At 48.3% G+C, this 22,384-nt stretch overlaps 1 protein-coding gene across 1 annotated transcript in view; it reads left to right on the top strand.

Moving 5' to 3' along the window:
• Positions 1-7,834: 7,834 nt before the first annotated feature.
• LOC126535372 (bumetanide-sensitive sodium-(potassium)-chloride cotransporter-like) overlaps positions 7,835-22,384 on the top strand; it is a 139,147-nt gene continuing 124,597 nt past the window's right edge. Inside the window, exon 1 of the mRNA XM_072286445.1 lies at positions 7,835-7,915. The gene's annotated coding sequence lies outside the window, so the exon portion shown is untranslated. The remainder of the gene's footprint in view (positions 7,916-22,384) is intronic.

Here is a 22,384-nt window from a genome sequence, read left to right as displayed (position 1 = left end):
TCGTTGGAATGAGAAGCGAAGGTTGCGGCGTGCTACAGAGACTGATTTTCTAGGTGGCTTTGGCTCAACTCTTGCAAGATGGGCTGGGTGGGAATCGAACCAGGGTCTCCGGAGTGTGAGACGGAGACGCTACCACTGAGCCACGAGTACGATGCTTCAAAGCGGTACAAAAGCGCCTCTAGTGAATGCGGTGTTGCCTTAGAAACGAGCTGTTTCTAAGGCTCAGGCGTGCGTCGCTTGCTCAGGCGCACATTTCGTTGCCGCGCCGAACGCTGCGTTGCTCGACGCTCACCGCGTCCAATGCGGGGCGCGTAGTCGCTGCGCCGTAGCCCATTGTCTTACACCCCTTGGCGGGTCGACGGGAACGCTGTCGCGTTCCACTCTTGAAGGCGAAGCAGAGTAACGCATGAGTTGTTTCTTCGTCTAGCCGAACCAAATATAGCCAAGCAACAGCAGTTCACCAGGCTAAACAGTGGTTCAACAACTAAAATAAAGGCTAGTATGCTTCGCATCCTGGGCTTAACCTTAGCTAGGCCACAGCCATTTTTTTTTCTCGTTTCGTCCCCATCGAACCCAATGCATCGAGCTCAACAGCGCAAACTGCGGGCAGTCTAATTATTTTACGCGCGTCGTTGTACGTAAGTGTGGCTGTTTTCTGTCGTGGTGGTAAAAGGTAATTCTATACATATCTTTCAGGAATATGCGCGCAGTGACATATCTTCGAAACTTCCTTTAGTTCCTTCTTGTGCGTTGTACAAATGGCCTCGAACGCACCATAAATGTAAAGCGCCGGACAGCCATCCTCTGGCATTAAACTTACTATAAGCTTTATTACTTCGGGGGGTGCGAGAACGTGATGTCACGGCGCATCGAAAAAAGGATTGCAAGCTTTTCAGGACGAAGAAGGGCGGCTCGGTATCGCCAACACGTCTTTCATTGAAATCGAAGCGTGATGACACCACGGGTGACTTCGCCGAGGCAAAACAAGAAGAGAAGCAGAACGTGCCTGCTAATGTCACGTAGACCGCAAGTGTTATTCCTGCAAATCATCGAGACACGCCTACATATCTTGCTGGATCGCCTATTCAATGCATGAGCACTGAATGCGACAGGAGACTTCAGTGCCCCGACAGTGGTTAATTTCTAATTCGCGGTGTACCTCAGTTCTTGTGACGGTGTAGTGCGCTATGCGGACCTGGCAATATCTTAACAAAAAGCCTGAAAGCTGCTGCGGTACACAAATCTTAAGCTTTGTGGTACCTGTGAAAAACCACCTAGCCCAAAAGTATGTTCTCTTGGACGCAGAACATGGCTTATAAACAAGCGCTTTGAAAATCGCACACATTGTTACAAATATGACGTACACGCGGCACAGCCAAGCACAAATACGTACTGCCAAAATAATCCTAGTCGCTAAATCTGGAGCTGGTTGTTATTCTCAATACATTAAAGTTGCGATGCGGGCTTGCTGTAAGCCATCTCGACATACTAGTGTAGCGTAAAGTAAACGAGGAATCAACAAAAACACATAAACACAGTGCCGTGTCTGTGCGTTCATCTGCTTTTCTCGTGTTCTCGTTTAGTTTGCAATACACAAGAATTTCGAGTTACATACACCGCACACAGCAACTCCCGTTTGACCTCAGAACTTACAGCTCAGTATCGACAGCGTGTATGAAGACTACAGGGTGCCCTTAACTTAGCTGAAACTATATCTCAAGTACGTTCTAGACTATTGCACTACTACAACGAACCTAATAAGTCCAAAAGCGGCACTAGCCCTTCAGAAGGGACAGTCCGAACAGTGACGAACTGCGGTACCAGTGCACGAATAAGCTTTTTCGCAGAGCAGTGACGTCGTGCATCGCGGTATGCATTGTGTATACTTACGCACTTGACACCGCTCCTTGTCACTTGCGGTGATCATTGTGCAACCTACGCCGTCCTGAGTGAGGATTGCTCTCGAGATATGGAGTTCAATACGCACGCCCCGAGGGACGGTGCGTTCGACAGTTCGTCGCAAGAGCAGTAACCGTTCACTGCAGAACGCTTATATGGTTAATAAGAAACATTCTATATTGAACCAAGCATGCTCCGCATTACGTATATGTCAATTGGAGTCGAGTTAGCTCAAGTTATTTAATGCCAAGCATTGTTGTCGGAGCAGTTTCTGTAAGCAAGACAGAAAACTCGGCTATTCGCATAAAACTGCGACAGAAGGGACTTGCGACAGCAAGAACTTGCTGTCGCAAGCCTCTTAAACTCAACGTGCGGTTTATTTGCAGACATTGTCGCAGATCTATACGCTCTCTTGGTCATCAAAATCCTCTTGAGATTAATATTGACGAACTTACGGTAACAAGGCACAGATACTGCGCACCTAGGTGATGCATAGGCGAATAACGAATTTTCCCGCCTTTCTTGCAGCGCAGCTGTATATAGCTAGCCGATTCGTCCGTCCGTCCGTCTGTCGCCTGTACACCGAAAGCTTTTCCGGCGCAACCCCATGTACATGCACCGATATATATATATATATATATATATATATATATATATATATATATATATATATATATATATATATATATATATATATATATATATATATATATATATATATATATATATATATATAATAGAGAGAGAGAGAGAGAAGCGCGCGATTGGCTGGGCCAGTAGTGACGTCGTAGCTCGCCGTCGCAGCCGAGCGCGCGTGCGCAGCAGTTTCTCTCCGGCTCCGAAATAGGTAGGCCACGCGTCATACGTACTCCTGAGAAGCAGGCAGCTTACGATCAGCAAAGCCGCGAGCAGAACCGGGAACGAGCTCACCTACGCTGTGCCGACGCTGCGGCCCAGACACAAGAAGAGGCTCTTGCAGCCAAACGCAGGCAGCAGTTGTGTACCGAGGATCCCGCAGCCTATAACAAGCCGTCGTTTAATGAACCGTCGGGATTAGCACAGTGATAAACACCGAGGCAGCACGTTTCAGCTTCGCTGGTTAACAATCTGTACGGAGTGCTTGGGCGGTGGTTTTGTTTAACGACGTGATTAGACATGACACGCCGGGAGGCTTCCCGCCACCATAGCTGAGTAGCTATGACATTGCACTTCTGTATTCTTGGTCGCTGGTTTAGTCCAGGCAGTGGCGGCCGCATTCCGATGGGGCGGACTGCATGAATATAGGGCGTGGGTGCACGTTAAAGCACTCCAGGTGGCCAAAATTAATCCGGAGCCCCCCCCCTGCTACGGCGTGCCTCATAATGAGATCGTGGCTTTGGCACGCAAAACAACAGAATTTAATTGAGTAAATTAACAAAGAGGCTTCCAACAAAGTGGCGAGTGCAAACGCTGCATTACCTGCTATCGCAAGTAAAATCTTTTGTGATTACACATCTAGGAGTCACACATTATAGATATGAGACCTAAAGCGAACCAGTGCAAACAATAAGTAGAACTTGCTATCTCAAGTAAAATCACGTTCTACGCATTCATTGTAGCTCCTCTCTGTCTGTCTCTCTCTCTCTCTCTGAAAGGCACTCCGGACGCGAGTTGAACCGAATGCATGCTGTTGACACTGGCCTTGAATTACTCGGGTTATTTTTTTATTTTCCCCTTAACTAACGGATTATCTATGTTTAATGAATCAACTTTTTAAGTATTGGCTACAGACCCACAAATGTGATACGCAATGTTGTAGAGCACGTTGAGAAACCTCTCAATAAATTGCTTCCGACACGATATATCTCACGTGGTCCTTTTTTTTCCGCGTTCTAAAGAAAGCTCGCGAAATTTGAAAAAAAAATGACCCGTGACAGGGCGCTTGCGCACTGTTATTGTGCTGCTGTCAAGCGTGCGATTGATGAACAAGGTCGGCTGCAGCGAGACTTGCCCGTGACAGGGCGTTATGCCTGGTGTACGTATCTGGGCATGCGGCTCTTGTCGCATGACAGTGCAAATGCGCTGTCGCGGGCCATTTACTCTGCTAAGAAGACTATACTGCGTTCTCTCCTGATAATAGAAACGAATAAGTGAATATAAAGCAAGGAAAAAAAAGATACACACTTAATTCTTGCTCATTTTGCAGTTTCCTCACAATACACATCTCACGCTGATAGTTTCCACAGCTGACAGCAGTGCCAGTGCACACAACCTAGCCAGCGGAGGAAGCAAAATGGCAGGAACACGATACGCATTCGCAGTGACAGCTCCGACCGCTTATAGAGAGGGATGAGTCCATCCGGGCATCGAAATTTTAAAGTCGGACTGTTACTTTCAGGCTCTTACTGACGAGATTGTACCTCACCACCATAGAGCGCTTAATTAGACAGGCCTCACCTTCCCGCAGTCGTACTCCAACTGCGGTCACGCGTGCTGCTCCTCCGACCACAGGCTCTGGCTGTGCCCGTACGAAGCGGGCTCCGAACTTCAATACAAGTCCAAGTGGGACGCCTTGCTGAAGAGCTCAGAAATCACGTACCAACTACGTGATTCCAGAGGGCGGCCACCACCTCCCAGTCCCGTCGTGAGCGGAGCCACCAACTTGATTGGGGAGCCGAAGTCAAGTTCCTCAGGACACTGCAATAACGTTCTTGTCAGTTGTCAATTGGACCGCGAATGAATGATGATCAACTGGCACTATATGCCATGTCGTTTGCCAACAAGCGCTTGACCAGTGCCTGCACTTAGTGCAGCCGAACCGTAATATCTGGATCCGGCACGATTTCAAATCCGAGAGCGGCACGCAGGTGACACGCACTGCACTGCTGCGTGAACGAGGACTAATGTGCTGAATTTCTTGAAATGACACGAAAATTGCAGCCAGATTGGAGAAATCTGATCTACCTATTCTCCAGCATAGCCTTTGAGCAACCGGGAACCAAATTTTTCTAATCACAGGGCTTCCAATTGCTCGTAGCTGTGCTGTTACAATACCGTAGAATGAACCTTATCAAACGGAATCATCTACTATACAAGGGAGCAATTGTGCTGCTTGTTTTGTTTATGCTTTCCTCGCTGTCAACGGTTGCGGGGCAACAAAACGGGGCTAGAACAATTCAAAACAGGAACAGAAAGAAAACAAAAAAAATATAATTTAATTAGCGAACTTTGTATAAAATCCTAACTCGTTGTCATCTACAATTATCGGTGTATCGATGGATCGCACATCGCAGTTCTATAGTAGAGGATATCGATACCGCTTCTTCATAATGCAAGAATTTGAGCTTTTTGACTAATCATCTTAAATTTAGAACAAGGAAAAACGAGACATGACCAGAATAACTCACACAGGGCTGACTTCCAGCACTTATTTATTCCGAAGGAGCAGACATATATAAAAAGACGGAAATAATAATAATAAAAATATCAGCGTGAGAAATGCAGCTAATATGTAATCGTGTCGTGGTCACCACCGATATTGAAACTCGAGTAGCGTGAATCTTTACAGGACAGTGCCACTGACGTCATGCTAACGCATGACGCTCCCGAGCGCAATCTCATTTGCTTCGAGGATTTATATTGTAAATGATTGTAATGCCTGCGAAGAATCCTAGAACGCTTAACAAACCCGGGCCTCAGCCACACATCTGGCGACGACTTGCCAATATGGCATCTTCCTTCCTTCTAAGGTTGCCATCATGCTCATTTAGCCTGTCATTAGTACACCTTCCATTTGTACGTACACTATCGTACTTTATGAAAGGGAACATGCAAGCGCATGGCCTGTACAGGAACACTGTACAGGAACACTATATGCGGCGGCTGCCTACAGCGCCATCAACCGACAGCTAAAGAAAGCACGTCCGCTTTTGGCGTCATCTATTGGCAAACAAAATAAAGAGTCATGGCCGGCGGACAAGCGCTGCTAGATTACCCTCCCTCTCCGCTCGCGCAACTGGCGACGCCTGCAGCGCGTCGTCTGCTGCCAACAAATCGAGCGTGGTGCGCGAGCACGGCCGTTATTTTGTTTGCGAATAGATTTTTTTTATTCATTTATTCAAACAACTCACAGGCTCCTTTACATGGGAGCATTGTGCGAGTGGGACAATATACACGAAAATCGCGAATGCATAGGAGCAAGTACATCGATTGAAGAAAAACGTTATACAATTGTTAGCGACACACACCAGATATTACACTCTTAAAATCAAGGAAAGCAGTTATAAAAATTTTAGGTTTTAGAAACGTGGCTATATAAAAACGGAACACAACGTGGCTCAGAAATAAACAAGAGCGCAGTTTCATACATGCAATACAACATTACAAAACATCTTGTTTTGGTAACAGCGCATAAAAACAAAGATATTAGGTAAGTATGGCGGTTATCCTGTCTCTAAATGCGTTAGTACCTCTGCTGTTAGTGACGTCATCAGGAAGGTAATCCCAGTGGCTTATGGCCTGCGGGACAGGAGACATGTTAAATGCTTTAGTGCGACCAAAAATGCACCGAAGGCTACTGCGATTGTGAAGACGATGTGGTATACGGCATGGCTGAGACAAGGGCAGCGTGTTTCTATGAGGACTGAACACCATCTTATGAAATAAACAGAGCAGTGCAACCGTTCGACGTGATTCTAAAGATGGAAGTGATATCGTCATCTTGATGTTAGTCACACTGGAATGTCGGCTATAATCGCGAGCGATGAAGCGCGCAGCACGGTTTTAAACGGATTCAAGGAACTGTGTTAGGTATGCTTGGTAGGGTGACCAGATGGGCGATGCAAATTTAAGTTTTGGGTGAACAAACGTTAAGTAGGCTAGCTTTATGGTATCAGGTGGCGCACCATGAATATTACGTTTTAGATATCCGAGAGTACGCGAAGCCTTAGCTACGATTTTACTCATGTGTGTCGTCAAAGAAAGGTTAGGAGTAAGAGTGGATACCGAGGTATTTGTATGAAGATGTCGCTGAGACTTGGTGATTGTTAAATGACGTTAAGAGGCGTCAAGATGACGCCAAAAGCAGGCGTTCTTTCTTTAGCTGTCGGTTGATGGCGCTGTAGGCAGCCGCCGCAGAGCGCAGGCCACGCGCTCGCATGTTGCATTTCATAAAGGACGACAGTGTGTGCACATGCTTTACGAAGACGCGCGTTGGTGACACGGCAGATGGCGGGAGCTTTAAATGCAGCCACTGGAAAAGGCCGCGACGGCCGCGCCTCAGGGAGATAGATGGAAAGACGCTAAAGAGAAAAGATTGGCAGGCGAAAGAAAGAATGCGCGAGCCGTCTGCCCTGGCGCTGCGAGCAGCCGACGCGAGCGGCGGGGGAGAGCAAAGCAGGGAGGGAGAGAGAGGCAGCGAGCGGCATTTCGCGTTCGTGTCTCTCTTCGCTTCTCCTGCGCTGCGCGCTTATAAAGTCGCGCCCGGCGCGAGTCCGCGGGTTCGAACCGCCGAGAAGACGTCGTCGTCGAGCGCTCGGTGGCGAACGAGAGGGAGTGGTGACGAGCAGACGTGCGCACGCCGTCGGGTCGGGCGGGTGGGCTCTGCGAAAAACAGAAACAAAAGAAACAGAAAGAGAAAAGCCGTTTAACCTTTTCGTCAATTGCGGCGCTTCGGGGAGCACGCTAGCCAGACGCGATGGCGGAGAAGTCGCGCTTCCAAGTTGCCAAGGTGGACTACGTGAACGAGGCGATGGCGCCGGACGAAGACGTGCCCAGGACGCCCACGGCCGTGGCCGCCGCATCCATGGGGGGTCCCCAGTGCGTGGTGACCAGCGCGTCGGCGTCGCCCACCGAGCTGGCTAACTACGGCACCGTGTACGACACCGTGAACGTGAAGAGTCTGCTCCACTACACTCAGGAGGCGCTTCCGCGCGTCGACCACTACCGGAACGTGATGTCGGTGCACGGACACATCAGTCGGCCCACGCTCGACGAGCTGCACTGCAGCGGACGCGGATCCATCCCGGGACTCACGCAGGTCAGTGCGACTCGATTGAAAAGACTGGCGAGAGCGAAACAAGTGCGAACGCTCCTAGGGAAACGATGACAGGGACGGCCTATCTTTCATTGTTGTGAACTTAAGCGAGATTCGTTTAAAACATGAAAAAGCATCACAGAACGCTTAGCGCGTCATATTTCTTGAAGTGAGGGGCATTTCTCGGAGGCTACGCATGTTGTTGTCACTAGTAATTCTTCTAACTTGGGCTGCAGGATTAAAGTATTTATACCGGCAATAGGTGACTTTTCACCGCCGTTTCGCATTACCTTTTCTTTTTTTGTCGCCTGTTACATTTTTTTTTTTTCGAGAGTGGCATAGGAGCAGTTGCACAAGGGGGCAAACGTGGAGCGAGACCTATCCGAGAGCGAGAGGGAGCTCAAAAAATGTTGGCCACAGATACGGAAAGCGACCTATCTTGCGCGAGCGTACGTGTGTGCGATTGTTTCTTTCTTTCTTTGAATTGACTGCCTTAGTAGAACAGCGAAGCACTCGCAAGGAGATAGCGACGCTGAATGAGAAGTTCTGGAATCGAGGACACTCAGCGCAGTATATCGACACTACCTTATGTGGGTGCCAGATATAAGAAAAGGCCGAGCTTGTCTTCTCAGCATTTTACAGCTCGCTTAGGTATACTTTAGCCGTTGCCGAGCGCCTGAAACTGAACTTCGCAACTATATAGTTTAGGAGCGCCAAATTAATCCAGAGTACAAACGCACAACTCATGTAACCGCATAGCTGACGCCAAAAAACAGCATCGTGGTGGCCCCAGATTAGCGAGGATGCGACAAACACTGCTCCGCAGATTGTCACGCCGAGATAAATTCAGGCCTCAAGTACCTAACTGAAGCTGACCGTTTCTAGAGGCACACCTCAATCGCTGCCACGTCCTGCGTATTTGTTGTAGATTCGTTATCTGATATGACGGATGCGGACTATAGCCGGCATGCGCACTGAAACAGCGGCACTACGCATGCCAGTTGAGATCCGACTCCCGAGGGTGTTTCCTAACCGAAGCGCTTGAGCACACTCTGTGTACTACGCGGTGCATCGTGACGTTCGAAGGCAAACGACGATGCACCAGCTGTGCAGTTTATACTCCGCCTCTCGTCATCGAACAAGATCGGCGCGTAGACGATCTACTACAGCATCGCGGCCTGTTCAAACGAGTACCTGCGGAGGAGCGCGTCGACGCGAAATGACGCTTTCTGCTGGAATGTGCGCACATGGCGCCGACGCGGTTTACGTTTGAATTTCCCGCCTTTGGATCATTTCTTTTGCAGCGAGCCTGTTAGCCTCTAGCTGGTCGGCATTTCTCGCGGCGCGATCTCACGAAAAAAAAAAAAAAAAAGAAAGCCTTCAACGATAAAAAAGTCCTTCAATGATTTACGCGAAAAATGCATGCATTCTTTGGGATCATGCATGCAACACACAATAAGTTTGAATAAATCCTGAGGTGCAGACGATCTGTATCTTATATTGTAGGAATGCTGCCGCAAAATACGCACAATGGAGAATCCAGCAAGCTGAAAAGAGCGCGTGCAACAAATGGCACGCCTCCTTCGTAGAATTGCCACCAGTATAAATACGGTGTTAAGGAAACATGCCTCTCTGTGTTGTTCCTGGCAATTTTCAGCTGGATCACATACTCGCTTCCTTGTCTACATCATTGGCAGGCAGATAAAACCAAGGTGGATTTCATCATACCCCAGGCCTACAAGACTGCGCCTGGCACCCCTCGCTATGCCAGCATCCAGCGGCCCCTCTATACATCTGGGCGTTCATAACACGGTAGATGGGCTAAATGACGCCCACCGAATGGCGCAGAAACACCGTTTAACGTTTACAACAACAGGCAGACGTGTTCTTAACAAACTGGGCATACAGCCCGGCCCCACTCACACTAGAGACGCATCCCTTCCACCTCTGGTTAGGGCCAGGAACCTTGCCAAATCGCTCCCTAATAATGTGCCCGCAGGGATACACGATGCCAGGCGTAGGTGTCGCGCGAACTCTCTGCCCGATTCCTGCAACGGCTACCCAGATGTACTTTATACGGTCGCGGCTCGTTATCCTCCCTCTCCTAGCCACTTTCACTTTAGAGTCTGCGTGGTGGCCGGCTCGGGGCAAATCGCTACCTCAGCGACCACCTCGACACCCAAATCAGACGCCGCGGAAGAAGCAGCTATCGCACTCGCAATGCTAAGTCTGGACATCCGTGCAGTGGTCAGCGACTCCAAGCAGGTCATCCCTAACTTCCTTCGCGGCAGAGTAGCTTCACCCGACATCTATCTCCTTCGTGCGCTCTCTTCCTTCCAGGACCGCGATCCCATCGAACTGGTGTGGGTTCCAGCTCACGCGGGCAATCAGGGGAACGAGGCAGCCCACCTCAGCGCTCGAGGTTTCGTCAGCCGAGCGGGGGGCACCTCCGACCCCGATGTGCCCAGCGAGGACCACACCACGTACATCACGACATATTATCGCACGAGTAGGCGACTTTACTCCGTTCCGCACCCTCGTCAACTACACAAACAGGCCTTCTTTAATCCTTACGTGCTCTCCCGTATATATGTATCCGGGTGACTATGAGCGTCACTGCCCCTCGTGCAATGTGTCCGCCACTTTCGCCCACGCGCTATGGGGATGTAGGGCCTTCCCTCCTCCCTCCCAGCTCTTGCCATCTCTCTCGCCGAAAGCGTTGGACTGCCTACTGCGATCAAACCGTAGCCGCATCCAGGCCGCAACCATCCTACACGCCAGGACGTCGCAGGCCTGTTCCGCCGGCCTGTCACCTAATGGCTCACTTGGTCAGTTCTGCCTTTGGCGAATTAAGTATCTCTCTCTCTCTCTTTTCAATAAAGAACAAGCACAAAACAAGCATCCAAACCACATCATTGATGATAAGGCGCTCCTGATAACAATGCGAAGGACGCAGCGCTCCCCGCATACGTTTCCCGATAATCTTTACTGTTGCTCAAGCTGCCTCGGCGACCGGAGCTTGCAACTCGGGGAGTGACGTCACTAGCCTTTCATATATATATATATATATATATATATATATATATATATATATATATATATATATATATATATATATATATATATATAAGAACCAGCCTACCAACTGATTTCATTGTTGTTGCAACTATGGGTAGGCAACACATGCCTATAGGACTACCGAGGGGCAGCGTGAATACGAGGAAAAGAAACGGCCATTACGACCAGCGACGGCGTGCTGCCAAAATTACCATTACTCCCATTATTCTAAATTACCGTTACTCTAAAGCATTGCATGCCCCCCTCAGCAGGCGTAGTGGTGGTTTTCAACAGCTTCGCTGGAGACCTTTCACCGCGTCGATATGGCGAGCCATGTTTATATATATATATTCAACCCATGATGTATTCGCGAATGGAGAAAACAATATAATGACTGATTCTGCGTGCCTACAGTCAGTTTTACGTAAGGTGTATACTTAGCAAATGCTATTCGATCGAAGGTAAACTTTTCTTGGGCAATACTAAACCAAACGGCGATGAGCCAGAGCATTATAAAACAAAATAACAAAGTATTCAACGAGGCCAGATCGCACTTTGGCTTTGGCGGAGTCAACACTGGGCAAATTCGTGGGTGTCGTCATTTGGCGTGATATCGCTCCTCCCGAGGTCTCATTTCACGAAAGTGCTGACTTTCTTTTTCTTCATTTATAGTGTGGGTTTGTTGCCGTTTCCAACAAAACGTGGTCTCCCCGCGATTTTTCGCATTCAACCTGCCACCTCGCTATCGCCAAGTAGTAGTAACTTTAATTCCTATAATTTGTACGCGCAAAGTGCAGCTTTGGCACATCGCGGGGCCCCTATTTGATACTCGAATAATAAAATGCTTTCACATTCGATTCTGTTTGCGAACACTATATATGCGTCTTTTATGCTCTTGTTTACTTGCTTCGATAGGAACAAACTCTTTTTTAACTATCTCTCCCTCTCTCTTTCTGTTCTTTCCTTCACTATCTTTGTCTCCCCTTCCGGGGTGTAAAGTAGCAAATTAGATATTTATCTTCCGGTTATACTCCCCGGCTGTTGCATCTCATTTATGTCGCCCATTAGGACTCTCCATCGCCAAATTCAACGTTTTTTATTTGCTTGTCTGTTTGTTTGTTTCTTTTTTTGCCTCCCCATACCTTATTCGGCCTCGAAGCAATTTCATTTACAGTACTGGTGGCTTTTCGTTTCCGTGCACTTCTTCGCACTTAGACGTACATAAAAGCGTCGCGATACTCGAACGACACGGCGTGCTTCGACACGACGTGCTTCCAGAGGCGAGCGATTCTCGCCTTTCACTTCGGTCACGCCGCGATGCGAGGCTCTCGCGCTCGTAATCCCCCGCTTAAGCAGTTCCAGCGTGACGCGTTCGACAAACGCCAGCGTTATTGGACGGCGCGTCGAAGCGCTCCGTTACGGGCGACATTCTTTAGCCCTACTGCGCATGTAGTGTTTCACAACGCTCGTGTGGAGTGTGTGTGCAGTTGTGTTCAACGTGTCAAACTTAGGACTTTTTTTTTTTCTTCATACAGCTAAGCGACCGGAAAGACAGCTTCTTTTACAGTGAGCCCGTCGGAGGGCTTTCCGTAGTAATTAGGCTGGATGCCTCCGCGTGCGTTCAAACAACACTTCATTTATCTTTACTAATGTTTTTATTTGTTGCTTACTTTTAATATTTATCTAATTCTATTTATTTGCTGTTTATAATTCACCAGGTGGTCGAAATTTCCGGAGTCCCCCACTACGGCGTGCCTCATTATCAAATAGTGGTTTTGGCACGTAAAGCCCCACAATTTAATTTTAATTTTTACTGTTTATAATTGTAGAGTTACAACGCGTGTGCGATTAACGTCGTTGCCCAGCAAAGTTGAAATGCGAATGAGGTGGTGTACGGCTGAGTGTTAGCAACGAACACTAATGTCGTCAAGTTGGTGTATAATGTACTGCGCCCCTCGTTAATTTATACAAACTCCAATTTTGTCATTAGTTAGGTTACACAACTTATACATTGAAGATTAGGTGCTTAGGCCACAGCTACGTGTTGCGGTTGCATATATATAGTTGCAAACGCGTCTAGCTTTTGGGTGTAGGGTTAATTACGAAAATTTCAGGCCTAATTAACAATGAGCCCATGCACTAAACGTTGCATCATTGCGTTGTTTCTTGCATGTAGTTAAGAACGGAGCGAGAAGATGCATCTCATTTTTTCTCCCGATAAATTACCACGCATTGCGGTGACCTGCGGCGTTGCGAGGCTGACTTTTGCGGCAACAGAGTGGCCTGCATCCGCGCGTAAATAGGCACCCGCCTCGTAGCAAATGTCAGTGTTTAGTAGCTAGTTCCTTGCATATGTACTCACTTACCCGCCCCGATGGCTTAGAGTGTTGTGCTGCTAAGCACGAGGTCGCGGGAGCCTGTGCCCCGTGCATTGGGGTCAAGTTAAAAGATGGTCAAAATTAATCTAGAGTCCCCCACTACGGCGTGCCTCATAATCAAATCGTGGTATTGGGACGTGAAACCGCGTAATTCAATTCAGTATGTGCTAACCCGTTAGAAGCTTATAGTATATCGATTGTGCCACCGTGACATTGCCCCTATCTTTCGAGTAGTAGGAGGAAGAACATCTATTGAAAAAAGAAAAAAAGACAGGTGTCTTTCTGCCTGTGTAGGGAGGCTCCATGGCTCTTGCGGCACTTGCTGTCTCCTGGGCCCTTGACTGAGGGCGCCTCTCCGCACATGCAGAAAGACACCTGCTCGTGCGGGGAATAGCCGCGCCAGTGAGCTATCAATGTTGGCTATTAAGCACATAAAAAGTGTTTGCTCCATAGTGATGGCGATAAGATAGCGTGTGTGTCAGGAAGGTGAGGAGGAAAGCGGCTTGCCTGTTCTGACGCTTTCGTGGCAGACGTTTTACATGCATCTGAAGTCACAAACCTCCTTCCTGGCATGGACGCGCGCCATTAACGATGTGCCGTGTCCCAAAGCCAAAGGCGAACCGCTCCGCGAGCTATGCCGCATGAGCGGCAAGACAAGGGGGAACTTTCCCGCGCGATAATCGCCGGCCATAAAGGCGAGACCAAACACACACGCATGCATGCGCGCACGCAAAGACGAAACGTAACGGACATCTTTATCACTTGTCTGCGCGCGAATTCAACGAATTCTTGACTGTATTCTTTTAAATCTCGCGCGCAGATTAACCAAACAGGGCCAATCGCTGCATTGTCGATGAAGTAAGCTTCAATTCATTGACGTAAGGTGCACCCAACATGTTGATTGCCTTTCAACAGAGAGCGCGCAAGCATTATATGCAGTCTTTATGCGAGTATAGTGGCGCACGCACACGCGCACACGCACGCACATACGCGCGCACACGCACGCACATACGCACGCACACGCACGCACATACGCACGCACATACGCACACACACGCACGCACATACGCACACACGCGCACGCACATACGCACACGCACATGCACACACGCTCACGCACGTGCACACACGCTCACATGCACATGCGCACACACACACACACGCACGCACACACGCACACAAAAGATATACTTAACCGTCTGTGTCATGTGTTGTCGAATTTATTTGCTTGATATTGAACGAAGCGTTGAGCGAACCTTCTTTTCAGCAACTGTTCTAAAGGCTCATCTGCGCATACTACCGAAGCCGTGTTTGCCACGACATGCTTTCTTTCTCTATTTCGTCAACTTATTACGTCTCGAAACCCGTGTGAAGATCCGCAGTCGCGTATATCACTGAGGCTTCTAGCTAAACAAGCTTTATTTTCGCACCTAACGTAATGCAGGGCGCGCCCCTGCTTCTGCGCGCTCGTTTGAGCATTACGCACCGAGTTTCGCACAGCAGTGCTTTCACACAGCACAGCAGGGCTGTTAGACGGGCTAGTCGGCTGTACGAGCTTCTCGATTCACGTTACCAGCCCGATAGAATCGGGACATAAAGGGGAGTAGACGCAGAGACCACAAGCGCTGTTGGTGGCGGCGTCTCCTCCGCTTTGAGTCGCGTGTCTATCAAGCGTTGGTCTTATCCAGCGCGCCCATCGCGCTGGTGACGTGAAACGAGTGCTGTTGCGGGGCTTGTGCATCGCGGACGCACGATGCCACGCATGTTCTTATATAGGATGTTCCCTTCCATAATAGGCGTGCCGTCTATTTTTTTTTTTTTTTTCATCAGCGCGTCCCACTCACGTTTGCACACTATACCGGAGAAGCTGTATTTGAATCTCAAGCGGGAGATAATGTTTCATTGTTCTTCGCCGCACGACAAGGGTCAAGCTTACGATGAGAAGGCGGCTTGACGACGACACGATAGTGTCACGTCGACGACGAAGTGGTGGTGTGGACGACGCTTTAACGCAAAGGACATACACGGCAAACCCACTTCAAAGCTCTTAACTGCTGTGAGAGTAATTTCTTTTCTTTTTCTTTAGGTATAATGATGAAATGCCCTGCGATTTAACTGACGAACTGCTCTAGCTATCCGGAGCATCCTGCAGTTTTCCTCGCTCTGTTCAAAACTGTCGCATTGTCACCTCTCCAAATGACTCCAAACGGGTGACACACGTGGGTGGGGAGACATGTCGCACGCGCCGACACTCCACTGGCTCGCCGGCGAAGCGCTCGCCTCCCTCTTTGCGACAGGAAGCGTGTGACGGAGCTTCCGACCGCAGTGGCTTTCTATCAGCTTGCACTTTGCGACGCGACACTCTTTCTTACGTAAAGTTCGAGCGTTCCTTCGGCGCTGCGTGAGTCTCTTGTGTTGCGTAAGCTTGCACTTCGCGCCGTTGCCGTGCAGTGATGCGCCTGTCGGCTGCTGCTGGTGCTACGCATACTGCTCCTGTCGCTGCTGCTGAGAGGTCAATGTTAACACGCTGGTGAGAAGGCGCACGGCTGTCCGAAGTGAAGAAACCGCGGTAAGTAAAATAAGAATACCGCATGGGAAGCTGACGCGCGGGTCGACGTTCCGGTTACTAATAAATGTGGCGTAAGCCTTATCTACACACATACATACGGCGAATAGCCGTGTTCACTGGATATCGAAGGTGCAACCAGGACAATAGCTTAATATCCGATACGGATTCTGTTTCGGACCAAGTTATTAAACTTATTTTTGAAAGTCGGCGGAGTCGTCCAATTCTTGCGACTGTGCATGGCGCCACGAGTATCCTACGCGCGAGTTTGGACTCGGCACCGCCGTCCGCGTTTTGGTTTGGGTCCATCTGACGGATACGCACCAAGCCTCGTCACTCGGTAAAGGTGCACAGTATTTATATTAGGGAGCGTAATCTGCCGTTTTACCTTAATTTCATTGTTGTTCATTGAGTATTTTTTAGATTCCCGAGGCCTTCTTTATGCGAGAGCACTATAGGCGGATTTCGCGCACCTTGTAATTATCCGCCTGCTGTAAAGTCTAACACAGCGGCTCAAGTTGCTTACTGCCTCGAGGAAATTATGCGAAATACTGGCACGTGCGCCCTCGCGCCAGACGTTTGAAACAGCTATTTTGGCGCCAGCGTGCGTACGATCGTGGCCTAACGGCTATAGTTAGATTCTAACAAATTCTACCTTCTAATATTCTACTAGATTAGATTCTAATATGCTAACACACCCAGTCTTCAACCTTGGCTAATGGCTAGAGCGTTGATAAACTTTGCCGGAATGCAGAAGTTCGATCCCATCATCGGTCGCGCGTTTCTTGTAGCATTATAGTCAGACTTGACCCACTTCGAAGGTATTAACACAAAGCTCGAGTTGTGTTCAGCGAACGTGATGGCGTCGCGGTGGGCACGAAATCGCAAAATAGATACGAGGTAGGAAGCGTCGCTTTGTGTGTGAGGTCGCCCGTGACGCGCGCTCGCGCAGGTGCCGAGGTGTCACAATCATCAAAATCTAAATATGCTTACTTAGGGAGTTGGCTGTACTTGGTCCGGGCCTGTATATCACTATCGTTATGTCAATATAGCTGTAGATTTTTTTTTTCTTATTCACATTTCTCTCATTTTCATCGCCTAGCACACTGAACGCTCACATCTCGAACAATGCGCAGACTCCTCGAAAATTGATCTTATAATTACGTCAAGCTGTGTTGTTCTGACACCAACTATTCCATGAATTCCTAAAAAAAATTCTTGAGGACCTGTCTGGTAACACATTATCAGAAGCCGCTGCGAACATCACTAAATGTATTATACAAGCTTGTTAGTTATTCAACTATGTATTTGCAAATAACTCGCTAAATTACTTTATGTTGCATATGGCGGAACTTTCAGTCATTGAGTGCATGCTCAAGGGCTTGTTCGCTGGGTTGGAATTTTGTAGACAGCACCCACATTTGAAATAAGGCGTCCTCAAATTTCGGTAGAATTTCTTTGGCGTTAAATCTACTTTCCCGGAAAGTCGTTCTCACGTACTCTGAACAAGGAAGATATTGGCGACGAATATCTCAAAGGTAGCGAGCGGCCGTTTCAGGTTTTCCCGCTAAATGCGTATGCCTCGAACACTGGAACAGCTTCAGTTCCACAGTTTCAAAGCGGGGCACAAGTAATTATCACGAGAGCATATTAGTGAATTTAGCTAACCAACTATTGAGTATCGCGCATTTGCTGACGCCTACCGCCGCTAACATTACGCCGTCCGAGAAAGCGTCTCCACTATAATCACTGAAATGCATTCACGCAAGTTGGCTTTCTTTATTAATTGACACAATACAAGGGTGATGTTGGCGCACATGCATGAAGTCGGCTGCCCCTTGTCTCATGAACAGATGGTACGCTCATATATATTATTGGGCAGTCATGTACCCTCCCCTCCCCTACTTCATGCACTTTCTTCTTTATTTTTACTTCACTTCAGATATCCTGCTGTCATATTTAATCCTCCCCACCCCACCGTGTTAGTCAGCCGCGGAAGTTAGTATGGGAGTAGCCAGCCAGCTTTACATTGACTACTATTTCTTTCCTGCTCCTCCTTTGTACACTTACGCAAAAGGCTGCGTAACTGCACGTTTGTTCTCGCTCTCATCTTTCTGTTCTCCTGTTCGTCTTTCCCCAAAGAAGGGTGGCCAATCAGACGCTCTTCTGGTTAACGTCCCCGACTTCTCTATCTTCTTTCTCTCTACTTTGTGCAGACAAACGAGCAGATGAGCAGCTAATGGCGCACGCAACGACATTACGACTTAAGTCAAAGACAACCTTACGAGGACGCTCACAAAGCAACGATGCGGACAAGAACAATATCTTAGTTGGTCGCGACAATTGGCACATCCTAAACGGAACGAAGCGCGCGCCGTCCTGCGCGAGCAAGAGAGCTGATCGAGCGAATATCGTATGCCTGCTTCTCGACTTCGAGAGAAAAGAAGCGCCCGTTGTTCACGTGCGTTCGGCGGGAGCGCGGATTTGGTTTCCGTGGCTGCTCACCGCCTCGCGTGTCGGCAGCAGCCCCGCGACGAACGCGTGCTCCTGGACCGAACACGTATCGCAGTCGCTTCTGTTGGAGCGCTCGAGGCTGTGCTTGCGATGACCAAGTCATCGATCAACTTTCCGGTCAACCGGTCGAAGCTTTACTTGCAATTACCGTAAAAAAAAAAAAAAAAAAAAAAAAAAAAAAAAAAAAAAACGAAATGTTGCTTCCGTAACATTTCGGGAAACGGTCTCAACGGGGCTTATTCTTGTTAATCTTTTTTTTTTTAATTCATGGACTGGAATCAAACACAAAACAAAATCTGTGTTTGCGTATGTGCGAATTGTTCTCGGTGCCAATTTTTTCCCGAGCGGTGGGCCCTACATGGAAATCACGAAAAGTTAGATGCGCTACGAAATTAGCTCCTGGTGGCGGCATGTGCTGGTGGCGGCAGGCTGAGCTGGTACGACCCGTGATGGTGGCAAAGTATCTGCCGTGGTCGCTTTCAGTGCGTGGCTGTGTGTGCCCTGCTGCTGAACACAGGGTCTCGGATTGAATTACTGTCCCCCGGCGGCAGCATTCCGATTGGGACAGAAGCCTAAAATGCACTCGTACGCAGGTTTAAGTGCACGTTATAGAGAACATCAGGTGGTCGGAACACAGAGCCCTCTACTATGGCACCTATCATGCGTTCTGGTGTTGGTTTGGGATAATAAATACAAGTAATCATTGACTTGAACATTAAAAAAGCATGGGTTACTTTATAATTCATTTAAGGCAAGGTAACTTGTCGATGTGATTGTAAAGCCTGCCTCTGTCGCGCGGTAACTATATGACGTTCTATACTTCTGAGCAACAGGCCACGCGGGCACTTTTGTCAAAGAGCACTATGTCCATGCGCTCGTTTTTTTTTTTTTCATGTCAGATATAGCGCTGTTCTCTTTTCCTTGTTTTTTTTTTTTTTTTTGTAGCCGTGAAACAATTAGCCCGTCAGTCAATCTCGGCTGCTTTCTCAGCTGGCGCGGACGGAGGTGTTTCGTGGATATGTGTCAAAAGCCTGTGACAGCGTTGCACTTGACCTTATACCACGTTGGATACGTTGTGCATACTAGCTCGTCCTACCCGTTAGGCCGAGCTGCAATGCGTATATATACGACCACGCTCCGCGTAGGCGCGCTTTTATTGGTTGTTATATGCTGCGTTCTTTCTTTTTTCTTTTTTCTGCCTCGTCGGTTCGTGCTGCTGGATTCTCGCGTCGCTCGCATACCGACCGCTCGTTCACGAAGCGCTATTGTTTTGCAGAGACTCGCGAGGAAGCCGAAAAATGCGCGGGTCGATAGTGAAAAACCATGCGCCGACGCCGACAGCAGCAGCAGCAGCGAAGGCTACTTCCCCAAAGCTATGCGCTGTTTACTTTCAATAATTTTTTTTCCCGCACGTTTAGTTACATTTTCGATTTGTTCGCTGTTTATAGTGTTTTTCTGGAGATGCACTTCCTACGCAGTGGCACTCCCGTTTTCTCGGCACGTTCCAAAACGCTTCATTTGGGGTTTCGTGCACTTAAATAACGCGTGAAAAGATATGCCAGATAGATATGGATAGCCAAAAGGCTATCGCCGCTGAGCGTTTTTGCCCCCCGTTCACTTTCTCGGACACTGTAGTCGTCTCGCCATTCGCCGGCAAACGGAAAGCCGGCAGCACTAGGCTGTCTCACGTGTGGCTTCCCTCAAAAGGTCAGAGCGAGCCCATAGCTGCTTAGCTTCGACGACGTTCGACGCGTTAGTCACCATCGCGAACAACATTCTGTGGCAGTAAAAGGGAAGCTACAGGGACTTTGCGTCTACACGTGTGTTACTGCGCCAAGTAGTCCGGCAGAGTTTGACAGCGTTGTGGGTTTCTTGGAACGGATACCGAAGCCGTGTAACATATACGCGCGATGCTCTCGCGTTTGCCCTAACGCAGAAGAGAAAAAGCAGAAATTTAGTCGAAGTTAAAACTCAGTGGCGTACTTTTGTCTTATTTTGCTTCTGTGAATATGATGTTTGTTTCCTTTTCCCAAGCTTCAATGTAACGTAAATGAGAATGTGGGACTTTTTTTTCGGGAGAGCTCTGTTCACGCTTCGCCTCCGCAGATTTTCATTCATGGAGACTGAAATTTGTCCGTAAGTGTATCGGGTACATTCAATATGGCGGCATCGCGTTGCTTCAACTGCCTTGACGTTTTCGTCACTACGTGATTTGTTGTAAGAACGTCAACTCAGCATTGTTGCGTCATAAACTTGAGTCTACCATTTTTGTGAGCCATGGCTAGATGAGGGCTGAGCTTTGTTGGGCTTTAATTAGCGTGTTATGCGGGTCGCACGTTTTACAGAGGTTTTACAGTAAACACTTTTGGATGACCGCACGATATTTTCCGTCGATATACGTAGGTCATCGTTTCGTATATCTTATGGTATACTACATGGAACCGTTTAGAGTGCAGTTTACCTGAGGTGATAGTGGTATTTATTGGCTGTATTCGGTCATGGAAATGGTATATGTGTTTGTTGCATATGGATCCATGCATTTTCATTCCAGTGCAAATATATTGGCCCGTAAGATGCACATGCAATGGAACCTACTCATGGCGTGTGGAACAAAGGAAATAGAATCTTATATCTGTTGCACTATTTCAGACAGACGTGCTTATTAAGTGCATGCATGTTATAGTATGCTAATGTTCATCCACTAGTATCACAATACAGTGGTCCCTTCTGAGACCGAAAATCAAGCTATTTACAGGCATGGTGCTCGAACCTTGACAATAGCTGAAAAAAATTAGTGGACTGCAATGCACTATCTGCACTCAGGGTTTGCTTAGGCTGAACTGCTGCACTTGTATAAGCTGTATCATAAATTCCTAAAAATAAAAATAATAATAATGAAAAGTCGCTTTTCCTGCTACACATGCCTAGCGGCAGATGTCGTATTTTGTATGAAAGCCTCCAATTACGTTTCATTACCAACTTTGGTACATAATTATTGGTTAGTGCTGATGCTTTTTTATCCCTATAAATGCTAATGCTTGCATGAGCTTAAGGAAAGAATTGTTCTCCTGAAGTTTACAAGCATCAGCTTATGGGGAACCAGCGCTGGACAGGCGGCGCGTCGAAAAGAGTGCGTTGCACGCCGCCCTGGCGACGAAATGCGGCATATCCCAGCCGCTCGACCAGACGATACGTCCGCGGCGCGGCCCTTTCATAGTTCGCATGTTACCGTCTTCGCGCCGCTTCAAGTGGATAGTTTTCGTAAAGAAGCTAGCGCCATCAAGTCAAGAAATGACGAAAGAAGCTTTTTTAAGCTTTGTATATTTTCCACTGTGTGTCGCGGCGAGCACGTGCGTTTATTTAACGGTTGCGTCGTGTGCCGTTCCCATGCTTATGTGGCAGCCTGCCTCGCCAATCTAGCAGCTACGGCGCCGGTCTTGCTGCGCTATGGTTTCGGAAGTATTAGTTGGCCTGAAGACATTCCATACTTCTCTGGCTAGACATAAGAAATTCTGATGTTACTTCGCCACAGCAGTCAATGGAGAAGAAAGCTTTATCGCATCAGCTGACTCGGGCAAGCAAAGGTTTGAGTGCTCTGCTGCTTGATCCGTAAAAATCCTGGCTACATTTAGCACTAACTATACAATATTTACCGGATGCATCTCACCGCCGAGTCCTCATCCGCAAGGTAACGAACAAGCAGATCACCTCGCCAAAGAGGCTCACTTTCTTGTCACGCCAGTTTCCAACTTCGTCTCGCTGTTTGACACTGCACGCCAACTGGTAGCAAATGCAGTTAGAATCAAACACGCGGACAGTCGCGTCGCCGCCGGCGATCCACCCCGGCCGCTTCCGAAACTCGGACTTCCTCGCGCCGATAGGGCCCTTTTGCTCCGTCTTCGCGTTGGTTGTTTTAACACAGCTGAGCGGATCTCCCGCCATTCAGGCGTCATTAGT

The sequence above is a fragment of the Dermacentor andersoni genome, chromosome 2 (assembly GCF_023375885.2).
Source record: "Dermacentor andersoni chromosome 2, qqDerAnde1_hic_scaffold, whole genome shotgun sequence".
In the NCBI taxonomy this organism is placed as follows: Eukaryota; Metazoa; Arthropoda; class Arachnida; order Ixodida; family Ixodidae; genus Dermacentor; species Dermacentor andersoni.
This window is presented reverse-complemented; position numbering and strand designations above follow the sequence as displayed.